This window comes from Schistocerca nitens, chromosome 2 (assembly GCF_023898315.1).
Source record: "Schistocerca nitens isolate TAMUIC-IGC-003100 chromosome 2, iqSchNite1.1, whole genome shotgun sequence".
Taxonomy (NCBI): Eukaryota; Metazoa; Arthropoda; class Insecta; order Orthoptera; family Acrididae; genus Schistocerca; species Schistocerca nitens.
Genome location: NC_064615.1, coordinates 473,400,439 through 473,418,891, shown reverse-complemented (window position 1 = coordinate 473,418,891; position 18,453 = coordinate 473,400,439). Strand labels below are relative to the sequence as shown.

Sequence of the window (18,453 nt, the reverse complement as noted above, 5' to 3'; positions counted from 1 at the left end):
CCTAATGCCCCTATTCCTTTCGACTTCCTCTCCCACATTGATCGTTCCTTCTCCTCCTATGTGATCGCCGCCGACCTCAACATCCATAGACGTTCCGCCACCCAGTTATGGTGGTGGCATCGGTTCCTCTCCACCCTCCAAGGCGGCCTCGTCCCCATTCCCCAGCACACCCACCCCAAATCCAACTCCACTCCTGATGTCATCCTCTCCTCCCCCAACCTCCTTTGCCACATAGCGGTTGATGTCCTGGACCCCATTGGTATCGACCATCTCCCTGTCGTCCTCACCATTTCAGACGGTCATCACCCCGCCCCGACCCTCATACTGACCCTCCCCCGAAGTATGTCCATGATTATTCCCGGGCCGACTGGAATGCCTACCTGGATACCCTCTCCGCCCATGTCGAAGGCCACCCTTTCTCCTACCACTATCCTGACAATGTTACCCATGCCACCTCCTTTCTCCAGCAGACCTTGTCTGAGGCTGTGGAGGCCCACGTCTCTACTGTCGCCATCCACCCCCACCATCCTACCTTACCACCACAGGCCGTCCTCCTCCTCCGTGAATCTCTACCGTGCCTTCCTCCACACACGTGACACGAACACACTACGATGCCACCGGCAAATCCAGCGACACATCCGAAACTTGCTCGTGGCTAAGAAATGCTGGGACTGGCGACAGACATGCACCCGTTTAAATGTTACCCTACCTATAAACTCGTCCAAGTTCTGGTCATCCTTTCGTTGCCTTACCGGAACTAAATCCTCCCCCTCCTATCCTCTTCTCCATGATGATCATCCCTTCCCTGACACCCTTAGTAAGACCAATCACTTTGCCTCCTACCTCTCCGATGTCTTTTCCATCCCCGACGATCCCCAGTTCGATTACTCCCTCTTCCCAGATGTCCACGATCGAACTGACACCTCTGTCCCTCCCCTCGCACCTGGTTTCCAGTACCTGGACAACATTGCACACATGGAACTCAGTGCCCCTATCACTACACAGGATCTCATTGCTACACACCACACAAAACGCAACACCACTCCTGATCACGATCGTGTCACCTACCGCCACCTTTGTGAAGCTCCTGTCTCTTTCCTCTCCACCCTGCCTGGCTCTACAATGTAGTCCTGTCCAACGGCTAGTACCCCAACCTGTGGAGAACCTCCCATATCCTGATGTTCCTTAAACCCAGCAAACGGCCGTCTGCCATCTCCTCCTACTGTCCCATCAGCCTTACCTCGGTCTTCAGCAAGGTCCCGGAATCCATCCTCACCCGACACATCCACCAGCATCTCCGCCAGCACTGCCTCCGTCCCGTTACTCAGTGTGGCATTCGGCTATCCTGCTCTTCCGATGACCTTCTCCTTCACCTCACTCATCTCCTTTCCGAACAGCTTAATTCCCGTCGCTCCGCAATCTTCTTCTCCCTGGATCTCGAACGTGCCTATGACCACATATGGCATTCCAGTCTCCTCTTCAAGCTCCAAACCTTCGCCCTTTCCATTAACTACGTCCGTCCGATCGGCTCCTTTCTCTCCCACCATCCTTCCTACATCTCAATCCATAAGACGGATTCCTACACCTTTTTTCCCTCCGCCGCTGTGCCCGAAGGCTCCGTCGTCTGCCCCCTTCTATACCTTTTGCATACGGCGGACATGCCGCCGCCATCACACCCCGTCCACCTTCTCCAGTTTGCCAATGACACCGCCTTTCTTGCTCTTGCCCCCACCCTGCAGCGTTCCCAACACCTTCTCCAATCCCATCTTGACCAGTTCACTGCTTGGTGCAACCAGTGGTTGCTCAAGGTCAATCCCTCCAAAACCCAGGCGATCATTGCAGGCAAAACCACCCCTTCCTTCCACCTCCTCCATTTCTATCTAACAATCTATGGTCGTCCTATCACCCTCACCCCCACCCTTAAGTACCTTGGCGTCACCCTCGACCATCGCCTCTCCTGGACCCCCCTCGCAGGACAATTCAAGCCAAGGCACGCTCCTGACTCCGTCTCCTCAAGCTCCTTTCTGGCCGTACGTGGGGTCTGGACCCCTCCACCGTCTTCCACACCTATAAATCCCTCATCTGCCCTATCCTCTGTTCTGCCCATCCTGCTTGGATCTCTGCCCCCCCTACCTTTTACAAATCCCTTCACATCCTTGAATGCCATGCTCTCCGCCTCGCCTATCGCGTCACCCCTCCCCCACGTGGATCCTGTATGACCTCATTCTGTTCCTCCACCTCCTTTTCCTTGAAAGGATACGGATCCTCTACACCTCCTGTAAACTCGATCCTGCTCACCCGCTTGTCTCCCCCATCCTCTCCCATCCCCGCCCACTCCCGCACCTGTATTCCCACGTCCCACCTGCTCTCCATCTCTCCACCCTCCTTACCCTCTCCCAAGGTGGCTTCGGCCAGCTCCCCCTCCCTGATGATGCCCTCCTCCCCTCCATCTACCCCTCCTACCAACTTTGATCCTCCCTCCCTCTTCCTGTGTTTGTTCCTTTGGGCACCCTTCCTCCCTTCCCTCCCCCTTCCCTCCCTCCTCCATTTCTCCCCACTCCTCCCCCGGGCTTCCCCTCCCCTGTCCCTCTACTCAGCCTCCCATCTCCTCTGCCATTGGCATCTTTGTTCTCCCTTCTCTCCCCCCCCCTCACCCTTCTTCACCTCTTGGCAGGTCCCCGGACTCGCACATGCTACGTGGATATTCGCGCGCTGGAGATCATCGCCGTCAGTGTCTCGTGTGTGCCGTCGTGTTTTGTGTTCAGTGTTCACCATCACACTCCATCTTCAGTGTTTGTGCGACGTGTCAACAGTTTGTAGTTTGGATTATCGTCGAGTGTGAACGGCTCCAAGTTTGTATTTATGTGTCTACTGTTTTATTACCCGCCATTATGTAACTTATGTGTATTCTTTCCGTTTTTTCTCATTGTCTATTCTATGGCTGAAGAGAAGCGTAGAATGCTGCTGACAGTCTGCCTGTTGTACAGGTTTTAAAATAACAACAAAGGAAAGAAAAAGAATTGTTGTTGAAGTGTGCCACCAGCTTCAAACATTTTAAAAAAAGCTTTCAGAATATCATGTCTATCCTCAGATATCTATCGTCACTAATTACTTTAATGTTTACCATCAGTAGCAAGTCGTCCACTCAAGCAATGCTCAAGAATATTTCAATATTTAACGCGAGGCGAAGCGCTGTAAAACGATCCTGCCTTGGACGCGGTTATGTGGGAGATGTGTCTCAGAGCTGGATAGTGACAGATGGTGACGCAAGACTGGACGCGCACGCAGTTTATATATCATCCGATAGAGGACAGTATTGGATAGGGGGACTGATTTAGTTTCGATTGTGCCCACTAGAGTGCACTACAGTAATAAAATGTTTTTCATAAACTGTTCTAGTATATTCATAAAGTGTTATTATTTCTTTTTGTGTGTGTAAAATGTTATAAATGTGTGTTAGTGGTATGAATGATGCGTGAGTGTGGTTTAAGGTTAATATGAAGATAATTGTTTAACGAGTTGTGTAGTAGGATTTAGTGTGGGAACATTTCGAAAAATTATGGATATGAACAAAGGGGATTTTTGTATAATAGATTTGTAAAGTAAGTTTATGGTAAAGGAAAAGTTAATTCAGGTATAAATAACAATAGTAAATAACATTCTGCATAAACAAAACTTCAGAATATTAGATAATTACGTTGGTAAAAGGCGCAGTCGTTGGGTTTACTATTTTGCCATTGGTTATTGATGAAAAGCGCGGGCGGACGCGGGAGAGTGTTGTTTCGCTGTTGGCTGTTGAGTAAACTGACCAATAGTAAAGCAATATTTTTCGCGAGCCTTTCTCTGCTGGTACAGAAGACTTAGAGTATTCTAGAGAGGGGGTCGAAGCGTAGCCATGAAAGAGATCTGACGTGTGCAGTAGTAGTTCCGATGAAAATGATAAGTTGCCGGATCTAGCAGTGTTTCATACATCAAAAGGTTTGGAAAGTGATGGCATAATTATTCCGATGTGTGAGTAGAAATTTCGGAATTTTTAAGTGAATTTTGTGACGAGAAAAGACATATATTCCGCGTGGCGTATTGAGCAGGTTGGTGGCTAAAAACTATGACTGCATTTGGTACCGACAGACTTAATATTTGGCGAGCATTATCGATCTAAAACAATCAGTATGTTTGTAGCTATTACGTTTTCGGGAAATGCAACACCATAAACTTGCTAACGTGAGGGAAAGGGATTGTGAGTGACTGTGTTTAATTGCAGCCTGGTTCACGTCGAAGTATAGTATGTTTTACTCGGCTTTCCTACTGATGATCTGCTGAGCCAATATTCACAGGTAGGTTCAGGTCCATCGTAGAGGGACGGAAAGAACTTCGCCGCCGCAAACGGCACATTATATATTCCTTTGACAGGTTAATCATGCTAGCGTCCCTGCATTAGTTTAGGTATAAGGTGAAATAGTTGTGCACCATTTCATATATTCCAGTGGGTGGCGCTTTTTCTTGCATCAGTCTCTACGCTTTTTCAGGGAAATTCTGGGTTTTCAGTATCTCCGTGACGCTCTGCCACGATTAAACAATCCCGCAACCGATCATGCTGTCTATTTTGAGTGTTTTCTATATCCCCTGTTAGTCTTATTGTGTATGTCTGTCACACACTAGAGCAATATTCTAAGAAGGAACAGACAACTGTTTTTGTAAGTAGTCTCCTTTCCAGACGTGCAGCATTTTTCCAGTACCCTACAAATGAATCGTAGGGCAGCATGTTGTGCCTACGATTGAACCTTAAGATCATTTCAATACGTATTGTTAAGTTTTCTGCGTGTGCTTGTGACAGTCTTGATTTACATGGATTAGACGAAGCTGAGAGTTTTCGTGAAGTGGATACCTTATCCGGAGTAATTCATCAACTTTAAAACCTGTTCAGCTGCACTCTAAAACGATAGGACATTCTGGAAGGGTGTGCTGGCGTTCTTTATACTCCATGTCTGATACCTGTTGGGGTGCTCTGGTTGATGCTGTAAGACCAGTTGCTGTTCAGTTGAATAAGATTTCCATTGTTGTTGAAACTCTCTGTAAGTTAAATTTGTGAACTGAAACATGTTCTTTCATGTGGATACTGTGATTGTAAAATCATGGCATTTGACTAAAATTGTGGGTTCCAGTTGACTACAGAAGCAAATTACGGAATCTCTAAATAGTACCACTGAAGTTGACGTAACAAACATTGAGAGGTTTCTTATATTAACATATATTCACGAAAATTGTGACACGATTCTCTCTGAATCTAAAGTTGTTGCCAGTGAAATTAATATCGATTCTCAATTTCCAGCGATGCACACTAGAAAGAAGATATCATATCATGATGAATCCATAAATGAAGTGGCAGAGACTAATTAAGAAAATTTATGAATAAATGATTTTTATGTCATTATTGTTATCTAGTATCTAACTTGAGTACCTGAAATGAAGCAGTGAAGAATTCAGATGAAGCATGTCGGTTTTTATGGAAGTACTCAAAGATGGCTGATGACCAGTTCGCTGAGACATGTAACTTATTTATCAATGAGTACCATGATTTGTGACAACAAATTTAGAACAAGGAATTAAATACTTCAAGGAATTCATACTTGCGACTTTGAAGGCAGTACTTTGGAAACGTTGCACTTCTTGAACAAGCACGAGCTTAAAATTTCAAAATAATTTCCCAAAGAATGTGTAGTATTGTACATTTTTGCCAGTCTTTCAGTGACTGTGGCTGAAGCACAAAGCACATACAGCACTCTGCCTACTAGCTGTTTTTTTTCTATGATATTACGATAATTAAATAAAATGCCAAAAAAAATTGTATACCTGGAAACATGAAGTCGATTTTGACCAGATGACGGCATATGGCACCTGGGGTATAGTAGATGTACTGATAATGGTTTCAACATTGTCCGCCAGAGAGAGCATAGTGGCATAGCTACCAGAGCGCTATCTGTGTCTGTCCAGTAATAGGAAATGCTCATAGCAAGAAGGCTCAGTGTGGTGCAAATGTGTTGTTACGACTTCTGCACCACTTCTTAGCAGCAGACACACTGGCTGCGCCAAAGACTCAGACGACGTGGAGTTCTAGAATTATTTACTGACCTTTCTTTAAAATTCCTCCCTGGTCGTCGCTGCCCAGCCCTGCGATCCCTCCACCTGGCTGCTGCTGTGTAGATTCTCTGACAATGCGTGTACCGCGTGCCGCTGATCGTACTCGGGAGCCTCAGGCCACCAGTGCTCCGCTGAAGCCAGGATGCCCTGTGGTTGAGATGAACTCGTCGCCGTAAGGTCAGCTGCCGACGCTTGCTGCACCGGCGGCTGGGAAACCGTCATGGACGGACCACGTGCCATGGGGCCGGGTTGCCGTGAAGTCTGGGCCTCAGTCCCCGGCGGCGCCTGTGACCAAGACCACGCTGCGGCCGGTCCTACTGGAAGTAGCCATGGTACCGACCGAACTCGGGCCGACCTCCAGGGCAGAAGCTGACATCTGGCGGCGAACAGATGACTCCTGCGAGCTGGAACAGACTTATGGAATCGTCACCTACGAAGATTGAACATTCGGACACGGACCACGTCCGTCCTCAGATCCGAACTGCTTCCTAATGGCTTCTGTCTGTTGCTGCCTGCGCTCCACTATTTATATCCGGCAGGAGGACGTGTTTTCACGCTCGGTGGTAGCTATTTGTTATTACTCCCACAGTTTATTGCAGCGTAACTTAGCATGCTGGCCTCACTTCCCCTTACTCAGCACTCTCCAGGCTTCTCTCAGCGCTCGGTCTGTGTGCGTCCTTGCGTCAGCCTGTTGGCAGACCACTGCTGTGATCAAGGCTACCTGTGGCTGCCTATTTCACAATGCCTCGGTCGCCAGCGTGCTTCTGTTATACCTTTCTCCACTGCATGAAGCAACTCTTACTACATGTGGCCGCAACACTACCTCCTCCTAAAAATTAAATTCATCCCCGAATTTACCATATACTTTAACTCTAGTTCTATCCTATATTCTACTTCTTCCCTATATACATCCAGGTTGCCCTGACTCATGCCCTACTGGTAATCCATTCCACAGGAATCTGATGGAGCAGTCTTGCATTAACATGCTGAATCCTCTGTTTTAATAAGACATATAGCACACTGAAAAATACAATGCACACGGTAATAGTACTGGTTGAAATACCAATGGTCACTGTGCTATGTTTCCGCCTGGGACCGTACTCCTCCACATGCCTTAATAATTGCTGCATTGAAATTTGATCTTATCTTTCTCCCAGTCTACTAGTTTATCTATCGTTTGCAATAGTGTAGCATCCACTGTGTTCTTAACATACGACAAATTTTCTTCTGGAGTGATGCTGAATGACTTATCTGGCCAGTACACGCCATATGAGTATCTGTAACCTTCGTGACTCTTCTGACTGTCGCTGGTAAGCTGAAACGATCTCCTACTATTTCACAGTTTGTCCCATTGATTAGCAAGCCACTGTCTCGTAATTCCATCTCCGTGGTTGCTGTCCAATTCCCATTGTCATAACACTTGGCTGATATCCCCTCCGTAGCGAATACTGAATACAACCAATGCCTCCCATCTTGCTGAAAATGAGGTGTAGGCTTTACTATTATTCTCCGACACTCCGAAGCTTCTGCTTCTGCCCTAAATAACTGGATCTCACACGACCCCTTGCCCATCAAAACAACCCATGATGGACACATGGAAACTGACTCCGTTAGACATCTACTCAACTCCAAACTCGACATAGTAGCATGACTATCCCCCTCATTAGAAATTAATAAAACCTCCTGTGTCCTGAACTGTACGCCCTTCCCCATGGGCTCCCATCTGACTGGATAGGGATGCACTGTGTAACAGTGATACTGTCTCCCCACACTAGTTACTGGAAATCTAATCTCTATATACATCTTAACTACATCCACTGTTACCTTAATCCTAGAGATATGATAAAAAAGTGACACACTCGCTTCAATTATCGGCACTACGTGCTCTACCCCCTCTGGAAACTCTCCCTCTGCCTGCTTCAGACTCCATCTGAATTTTTCTAGTGACATCAACGTCACACTCACCTGCCCATGCAATGCGTGATGTACTGCCTCTTGCAATTCATTCATCCTCACTCGTGCATCACCAATGCTGTTAACCAGTTCCTGCAGCAATTTAGCCATTTCCAGCTTCCTTTCCGCTATATCCAATCGCGTTTGTACCTGTTCCACATCCGTATTCAATAATTTCTGTGTTTGTTCTATATATTCTCGTAGCACTGTAGCCACCCCATGCACCACGCATGTCACATTCAACAACTCTGACCCTAATCCCCGTATCTCTGCTGTATGTATATCCGCTAACTACCCTATGCTTTCCCCCTGTCGCGAATAACTGTTAAAGAATCGTTCAAACCCTCAATATCGTCTCTATCCGCTGTTCCAAAAATTGTTTCCAGCAACTTCCCACCTGCATTCAACCAACCCCTATTTACTCTTTTTCTCCTCCCTGGAATCATGCTCATGACTTGGCGCAGTTGTTCCCTTATTTCCTTACATGACCTATCCAAAGCCTTGTACGCTTCTTGCATGTCCCGTTATATTCTGTTCTTCGATGCAACGGTTTCCACCCTTGATACCACCTCCTGTAGCTGCCGCATCTCGTTCCTTACCTGCAGGATGTTGAGTGCCAGCCGAAGCATCCACTCGTGACTTGTGAGGTGCACATCCAGTTGTTTCCCGAACAACATTCCATTTCGCAATGGCATATCCTGTACCTGTCCAGCTTGTGTCAGCTGCCATAGGACTACATCCCATACTATCCACTTGTACCCCATCCTGCATCACCTACAGAATAGAGAGAGAAGGAAACAACTCCCATCACTACCCATTAATACCAATAAAATAACCCTAGTCCGTGCACAAACACATGATAATTACTGCTAACTATACATCCCTCAAACGCAACTTATACTTAATACTCGGTTTACTGTCTGCTTATGGCGCTTCTTTTCGCTTTCTGCCAGAAGGATAAGTACATATACACGGATCTACTATCCTCTGGAACGGCTTAACTCTACTAACATGAACTATTGTTGTCTTGGTAGGCAATTGTAATTATACATTGACAGGTGATGTTACCACTGCCTGGTATGGTCCCTGGAACTTGTTTGTGAACTTCTTGGTTCTCCCTTTTGGAACATACGGATTAGCTAGTAGCACCCATTGGCCTACTCTGTACTGTGGCAACTTCCTCGTTGTACCATCCATTCTTGTCGTTCCAACGCTTTCGTCTTAGCTCATCTAATTCTCTGCCATACTTCCTTAATGGTTTTCGCAAATTGCCTTACGTGCTCGCCTTCTGCTCCTAGCCTTGGACAAAGCATGTCAAAAGGTGATGGCATCTTCCGCCCATATACCACTTCGTACGGCGACAATCCTGTCGACATATGTACCTTACTATGCGCTGGTTACGAATTGCAAGTACACATCCCAGTCGGTGTGTTGACTATTTACATAGTGACTCAACATCTTAGTGATCATGTGATGCACTCTCTCCATCCGTCCGTTTGCTTGCGGATGGAATGGACTAGTCTGTAGTTTCTTTACCTTCAGTAACTTACACAGTTGCTTCATCAGATCAGACGTGAAATTAGTACCTTGATCCGAGATTTAGGACTGAGGTATCCCATACCTGAGTAACCAATTATTAACTAAAGCATGTGCCACCGTACTTGCTTTCTGTTCTGGTAATGCGACCATGACTAAATACCTAGTAAAGTGGTCAATCACTGTTAACACATACTTATTACCCGCTACACTCCCATTAAATGGGCCTAATACATCAATTCCGATTTGTTGGAAAGGTCTGTCTGCCTCTGGTAATCTTTGAAGCTGAATCTTTTGATGGCTCAAGTCCGCACACTTTGTGCATGGCACACAATTCCTGACGTACTCGTCATGTCTTGACGTCGTGTCCTCCACCAAAACGTCTCCGCTATCCTCCTATCCGTAGCTCTTCTCCCACCATGTCCTGAAAGAAAATGGTAATGCGCTTGTTGCAAAACTTCAGATCTTAACGCTGCTGGTACGACGACGCGTGAGCAGCATTTCATCGACCTGCAAAGTAACTCGTCCTGAACAATTGGCAATCACTATCCACGGCTTGTGCCCTCTTCCTCTCATCTTCAGTCACCCCTGTTACTTGTAATACTGCCACTTTCCTGCTCAATGCGTCAGCATTGGCATGTTTCACACCTCGCTTGTGTATTACCTCATAACCGAACTCACTGAGATTCAGTGCCCATCTCAGACCTAATAACCATTTCAGAGCTGAATCACACGTCACAATCTTATACCCTCTACCGTACAAATAACATCGAAAGTACAAAATCCCATTTATTACCGCTAACATCGCTAACATTTCCTTCTCCGTTGTGGAGCAACGTTGTTCCGCCTTGTTAAGTTTATAAGACGCGAACGCAATCGGATGTTCTTTTTGCCATCAATTTCTTGCCCAAGTACAGCCCCAAGAGCGTGATTAGATGCGTCACATTGTCGTATAAACGCCTTCGAAAAGTCTGGAAACTTCAAAACTGGATCTGATGTCAGTATCCGTTTCAACTCTTAAAATACTTTCTCGCACTCTGACGTCCACTGTAAGGTAACACCTTTTCTTAGCAACTTAGTAAGTGGCCTCGTTATTTCGGCGAATCCCTGTACGAATTTTCGATAATAGCTCGCAAGACCAATATACGATTGCAGTTGTTTAACCATTTGCGGAACCGGAAAATCTCGTACTGCAGAAATGAGACGAGGATCTGTCCATACCCGTCCTGAATGATCACATGCCCGAGATAATTTACTTGTGCTTGCGCAAAATGGCATTTGTCCAAACTTAATGTTAACCATGCTGCCTCTAATCTTTTAAACACCTTCTCTAACCGTTCCACATGCTGCTCTATATCTCTTGAAAAAACTATAATGTCATCCAGATACACGATGCATTTTTTCGGTTTGAACCTGCGAAGGACTCCACCCAACAACCTCTGAAATGTTGCTGGAGCGTTTTTTAGTCCAAATGGCATTCTTTTATACTCAAAGTGACCACAATGCGTCGTAAATTCTATTTTTGGCCTGTCCTCTGGACATACTTCAATCTGGTGATAACCGCTTTTTGCGAATCCGTAGTGGAGAAAAATTTACACTGCCCTAGGTTGTCTAACGTTTCTGTGATATTCGGAATCGGATATACGTCCGCCACTGTCCGTTCATTCAAATGTCTGTAATCGCAACAAAAGCGAAATTTTTACGACTCGTCCAGTGTCTTCTTCAGAACTAGGACCTCGTTACTACACCAAGGACTATTACTGTGAAGAATTATCCCATATTCCAGTTGTTGCTCTATTAATTGTTCTGCTACTGGTTGTAATTCTTTCGGTAGTCTGCGTGGCTTACGATACACCGGAGCGTGATTCCCTGTAGGAATACGATGCTGTGTTATCGGTGTAGCAGCTAACGTACCCTGTGCTTCAAACAATGCTTTATACTTTAGTAATAATGCTTCCATACCCGAACGATAATTTCCTCTCAAATGATTTACCTTGTCACGAAGTGCAGACGTGCTGACGGTTTGCTTTATATCATAGTCTAGCCTCGAACTATCAATGTCCTCTTCATCCATTAACTTTACTGTGGCTATTACTAATCCCTTCGGCAGATCGACATCATTCCGCCAGAAGTTATCTAAACTCACCGGAACCATAAACTGCCCATTTATGTCCGTTACCCGTGATACACTCCTACGAATAAAGCAATGCATTTCGTCTAAAACCTCATTACTCGGTAGTGGCTCTACCAAGAATATCCCCTGCTGTGGCACATCGACGTCCACCGGTATCCAGATCAACTCCCCTCTACCTATTCGTACTTTGTCACACGAAATCACCTTTAATGCACTTGTATGCAGTTTAGTTGGTATCACCCTAGCTATTGGTGCACCTTGAGACTCTGAAACATTTGCAATGGCTGTACTGATTGAGAACAAGTTCCCATCGAGTTCCAGTGTATGTTGCGAAAGGTCAATTTTTGCGTGACGTTTAATCTGAAAGTCCAACCCAAGTATCGCTGAAAATCCCTGTCCCACAGTTGACAAAACCTCCATTTGCTTCCGGAACCACACTTTCCTATCTTAAACTTGAGCTGTGATGTCCCTAGTGCATCTAATTTTTTATCACCTACTGCACGCAATCTGTTTCTCGGTGCTTCCAATCCTTTCTTGCCCACGAGGTCCACACTGACAACTGGTACATGCGCTCCAGTATCCACTAAAACTCTTCGCCACTTATCATTTATCCAAACCATCAAACTACAACCTGCCTTTTCGTGCACTCTCTGAGTACCTCCATTTACTGGGAATGCCACCCGACGGCAGGAACACTCCCTTTTTCGTTTAACAGTTTTTTACCTGCTGTATCATTAACCTGGTTTTTGGCTTTACACTGCCATGCCTTATGCCCTATTTTCTGACAACTGAAACACTGCGGTTCTTAACATTGTCCCTTAAAATGGCCTTGCTTCCCACAACGGTATCAATCTTTGGAAGACGAAAACTTTTCTTGTCATTACGACTTCCAGTGGCGCTATCCACTTCCTGAAAATGTGTAGCCATCCGCAATGCTGCTGCTAAGTCACTTGGATTTTCCATCCGTGTCCGGCGTGAAAAATCCAGCGAGACCCCTTGCAAAAATGCGTCTAATGCTCTATTCTCTGCTTCTTTCAATAGAACTTCATTTGCACTCGCATCTTGCGTTAACTCATACGTGTGCGCATTCGCTCTTCTAATTCTGTCTGAAAATTCTTCTACCGTTTCACCCGTTGTTTGCATCATCCGCCCCAATTTTTCTCTAAAAATCTGGCACTGTTTTGTTTCCTAAACCTTTGCAATAATCCCTCAGCCAACTCTGTAAACGTAGTAGCATTCTTTAACCCTTCGAGGTATGCCACTTAAGTCTTTGCGTCACCTACTAACCTCGCCATTTGCAAACACATTTCATTCGACCAGCCGCACCGTCTAACAGTGCTACGTACGTCACCAATGAAAACATTCACATCCTCTGATGTTTAAACTGAGAAGGAAGGTATCAAATTTTCCGCTGAACAATCTGCCACACCGGAAAAGACAGTACCCTGGCATTCTACACTATCGCTTCCCGATCCAGACTGAGTATTTTGCCACAATTGTTGCTCAATCCTCTGCATGTGCTGCTTTTGCAACTTATTTCTTCAATCAGTTTCTTAACTTGCCCGGTCAATGCGACTATGGCATCACTTGTCCCGGTTGCACGTGTCTCTGGTATTTTCCGTGTGGTATACCTCACCTGACAAAACTCAAACTGTATTACCCAGAAGCAAGTTAATTCCTAATGGCAAGCCATCTAGACTTACCACATTACCCCGTTACATGACCATAGAAGCCGTACACATCACAAGCGCTTGGTACAAATTTATCTCAAGGAGCGACGTGATCTGTTAAACCACACACTACACATTTAGATGGTACTAAGTTAACGTGACTATCATTCCCACGAAACTGCTATAAGTCTACAGAGCTGCTAGGCCTTTCAAATGACACTCTCACATCCCTTAACGTTACCCTCGACATGTCTAGCTACACAGAAAACATAGAGAGAAGGCAGTTGCTATACTCACCCAATTCGGTGTTTCTCGGTTGCTCTGCACGGTGCTGGTCAAAGTCGTGGCGTGGGTGCGCTTGACACCACTTGTTACGACTTCTGCACCACTCGTTAGCAGCAGACACAGTGGCTGCGCCAAAGAATGAGACGGCGCGGAGTTTTACAGTTATTTATTGAACTTACTTTACAATTTCTCCCTCGTCGTCGCTGCCCAGCCCTACAGATCCCTCCACCTGGCTGCTGCTGTGTGGATTCTCCGACAATGCGTGCAACGTGCACCGCTGATCACACTCGGGGGCCTCAGGCCACCAGTGCTCTGCTGAAGCCAGGATGCCCTGTGGTTGAGATGAACTCGTCGCCGTGAGGTCAGCTGCCGACGCTCGCTGTACCCGCGGCTGGGAAGCCATCAGTCGCGATGTCCGTGAGGTCCCGTCATGGACGGACCACGCGCTGTAGCGCTGGGTTGCCGTGAAGCCCAGGCGTCAGTCCCCGGTGGCGCCTGTGACCAAGACCGCGCTGCGGTCGGTCCTGCTGGAAGTTCTCGCTGTAGTTAGTCAGCCATGGTACCGACCGAACTCGGGCCGACCTCCAGAGCAGAAGCTGGCATCTGGCGGCGAACAGATGACTCCTGCGAGCTGGAACAGACTTCCGGACTCGTGACCTACGAAGATTGAACATTCAGACATGGACCACGTCCGTCCTCAGATCCGAACTGCTTCCTAATGGCTTCTGTCTGTTGCTGCCTGTGCTCCGCTATCTTTTTTACCCCCGGTGGTAGCTTTTTGTTATTACTCCCGCAGTATATTGCAGCATAACGTAGCGCGCTGGCCTCACATCCCCTTTCCCAGCACTCTCCAGGCTTCGCTCAGCGCTCTGTCTGTGTGCGTCCTTGCATCAGGCTGTTGGTAAACTGCTGCTGTCAGCAAGGCTATCTGTGCCCGCCTACTTCGCAACACTTTCGTCGCCAGCGTGTCTCTGTTTTGCCATTCTCCAGTGCATGAAGCAACGCTTATTATATGTGGCCGCAACAGTGTGAAGCAAGCAAGCAACCGTGCCACATAAACGCATTCGTGCTTCCTACAGCTATCTGAGTGAGTTTCAAAGGGTCAGATTGTGGCCTTTCAAATGGCGGCATGGTCCTTTCGGAAAATTGCCACACATTTAGGATGTACCGCGTCAGTAGTGCAACGATGCTAGTATCAGTGGTCATATGAACAATCTCACACACATAGACAAAGTTCTGGGAGTCCATCGAGCAGGCGCCCGTGAGGATCGGCAATTGTAAGAGTAGCAGTGGCTACTCGTACGGCTACGACAGCACAGATAAAAGGAATAGTGGGCCCAGACGTGTATGGAATGGCGCACAGTGGTCTTCAGCCAAGAAAGAAGATACTGCCTGCACTCGAGTGATGGTCTTTCGTGCGTAAGACATAAACCTGGTAAGAGCTGTCTAGTAGAGTGCATTCGTCCAAGACGCACTGGCCCCATCCTAGGCATTACTGTCTGCGGTGCAACAAACTACATCTTTCTTTCAACTTTGGTGTTTCTGGAGGGGACGCTAACGAGCGCTCGATACGTACAGAATGTTATTATAGCCGTTCCTTTGACGTTCTTGCAACGGGAAGGTCATGTATTATTTCAACAGGGTATCGGCGCCCACACACTGTCCATGAAACTCAACTTGCTCTGCAAAATGTGCAGCAACTTCCCTAGCCATCACGATCACCGGATTTGTCTCTATCCGAGCATTTGTGGGATATGATGGGATGAGTAGTGACTCGTGTGACTCGTCAACCAAAAATTCTCAAATATCTACGTGAACAGGTCGAACAGTGGAGTCATAACGTATCCCAGGACATTATTCCGCATCTCTACGATCGACAGGAAGCCACAGGCAAAACCTGTATTGCCACCCATAGAGGCTATAGCACTCCGTCTTCCGGCAAGGAGTGGCCTACCGGGACCATCCGTCCGCCGTGTCATCCTCAGTAGAGGATGCGGATAGGAGGGGCGTGGGGTCAGCACACCGCTCTCCCGGTCGTTATGATGATATTCTTGACCGAAGCCGCAACTATTCGGTCGAGTAGCTCCTCAACTGGCATCACGAGTCTGTGTAAAACCCGAAAAATGTCAACAGCGCATGGCGGCCTGGACGGTCACCCATCCAAGTGCCGACCACGCCCGACAGCGCTTAACTTCGGTGATCTCACGGGAACCGGTGTATCCACTGCGGCAAGGCCGTTCCCCATAGACGCTATACCACTTACTGATTTCGTGTTTCAGCTTCGGTAGATACCTGGTGCCTAAGAACCGCTTGTACTATTGACCTGTAAATGCAATCATTTCATGTGCCCCATATGCACTGTTGCAACAATACATATTGAGTGAATTGTAAATGTAAAAAAGGGTGTACTACTTTTTTCCAACAGTGTGTATGTAAAATTGCAAACATATTTGGAAATGTAATATAATTTGCTACCTGCCGCAACAAATTCTAATTCTGAGCGAAAATGTGTGTGAAATTTAATTTTCACTGTCAGTTCTGTTGTTAGTAAGCCTATCTTTTCACCCTTTCATAGATAAAAAATTATGCTGTTCAATACCCGAAACTAAGTAAACAAATTTAACAGAAGGTATTTTTTGACCTTACGTCATTAGTCCATTGTTTCCATTATAAGAATAACCACTGAACCAAAAGCATCTAAAATCCGAGTGATGAGCGTTGGTAGCTGCAGGCACTGCAATTGATAAGTAACTTCTATGTTCACGTCTTCTATGAAATCAGAAAATTAAGAATATCTATTACGATTCACGTCCATAAACAATTTCTGCTCTGACTCGGAACGTTTCGCGACATTTTTTGGAGGCGTCTGCTTTCCAAATACAATGCAATCACAACTCACAATCTGCAGAATACCCTCAAATGTTTACAGGCTGTGCTTTACAGAATAACACTGCATAAAACCGAACTTTACTGCTATTAGTAGTGTCTCGGCGATACACATGTGTATACCACCGTCCACACTGATTCGAACTACTGTGCCATAAGCAACTGTTAATTCGCTCGAATTCCTCTGGAAACATCTCATGCAAAGTATAGTACGATAGCGGAAATAGCGTTAGTGTACAAATATTTATTGTTTACTAATAAAATATATTTATTCTATATTTCACGCTAAAAAGTATTTTTGTGTATTTCCAAAATTCCCCGAATTAGTTTTAAACTGTGTCAGATGTTGCTTACAACTAAAATTTTGATTTTTATATCTGGAGGTGAGGTCCAATCAAACATCTTGTCGCAGACCCACTTCTGTCTCATAGTGGTTCAAATGGCTCTGGGCACTATGGGAATTAATTTCTAAGGTCAGCAGTCCTCTAGGACTTAGAACTACTTAAACCTGAATAAGATTTTCACTCTGCAGCGGAGTGTGCGCTGATATGAAGCTTCCTAGCAGAGCACTTGCCCGCGAAAGGCAAAGGTCCCGAGTTCGAGTCTCGGTCGAGCACACAGTTTTAATCTGCCAGGAAGTTTCATATCAGCGCACACTCCGCTGCAGAGTGAAAATCTCATTCTGGAAACAACCCCCAGGCTGTGGCTAAGCCATGTCTCCGCAATATCCTTTCTTTCAGGAGTGCTAGTTCTGCAAGGTTCGCAGGAGATCTTCTGTAAAGTTTGGAAGGTAGGAGACGAGATACTGACAGAAGTAAAGCTGTGAGTACCGGGCGTGAGTCGTGCTTCGGTAGCTCAGATGGTAGAGCACTTGCCCGCCAAAGGCAAGGGTCCCGAGTTCGTGTCTCGGTCGGGCACACATTTTTAATCTGCCAGGAAGTTTCATATCAGCGCACACTCCGCTGCAGAGTGAAAATCTCATTCTGGAAACACCCCCAGGCTGTGGCTAAGCCATGTCTCCGCAATATCCTTACTTTCAGGAGTGCTAGTTCTGCAAGCTTCGCAGGAGAGCTTCTGTAAAGTTTGTAAGGTAGGAGACGAGATACTGGCAGAAGTAAAGCTGTGAGTACCGGGCGTGAGTCGTGCTTCGGTAGCTCAGGTGGTAGATCACTTGCCCGCGAAAGGCAAAGGTCCCGAGTTCGTGTCTCGGTCGGGCACACAGTTTTAATCTGCAGGAAGTTACTTAAACCTACATAACCTAAGGACATCACACACATCCATGCCCGAGGCAGGATTCGAACCTGCGACCGTAGCGGTCGCGCGGTTCCAGACTGAAGCGCCTAGTACCGCTCGGCCACACCGGCGGGCACCAACGCACTCATTTTTACTCTAAATGGAGCTTCGGTAGTAAATGTTTCAGCAGAGAACTTTCTTTCTAAGCGTGGTCTTGTATTTCCAAGATTCGATCTTGGAATATCGCTCGTAAAAGTTACATTTGTCGGATGCTGCTGTAATGGTGCACAGAAGCAGCACAGCTCATAATATTCTCAGGTTCAATATTTCGCAGCTGTGCAGGTAGGCCGCGCAGCTGTACGCTTCTGCAGCGTTACACCTGCAGCCTGCGTCTAATAACGTCCGGCGGCTCCCCGCCGTTACTGTGCCGGGCGCCACGTCACCAGCGTCACTTCCGCAGGCCAGTTTATTGGCTTTCCTCCGCTGTTTGCTTCTGCAACATCAGTCAGCCCTCAAAGGCACTGCGCCCTGGTGCATATAAACAACACCAGCGTATGCGGCTCTGATCGTAGCCGCGATATTCTGGACTTTCACCAGAAACTACTTGCACACTAACTT

General features: G+C 46.6%; 1 pseudogene; it reads right to left on the bottom strand.

Moving 5' to 3' along the window:
• Positions 1–15,840: 15,840 nt before the first annotated feature.
• On the bottom strand, positions 15,841–15,958 carry LOC126238183 (5S ribosomal RNA; annotated as a pseudogene).
• Between the last annotated feature and the right edge of the window lie 2,495 nt (positions 15,959–18,453).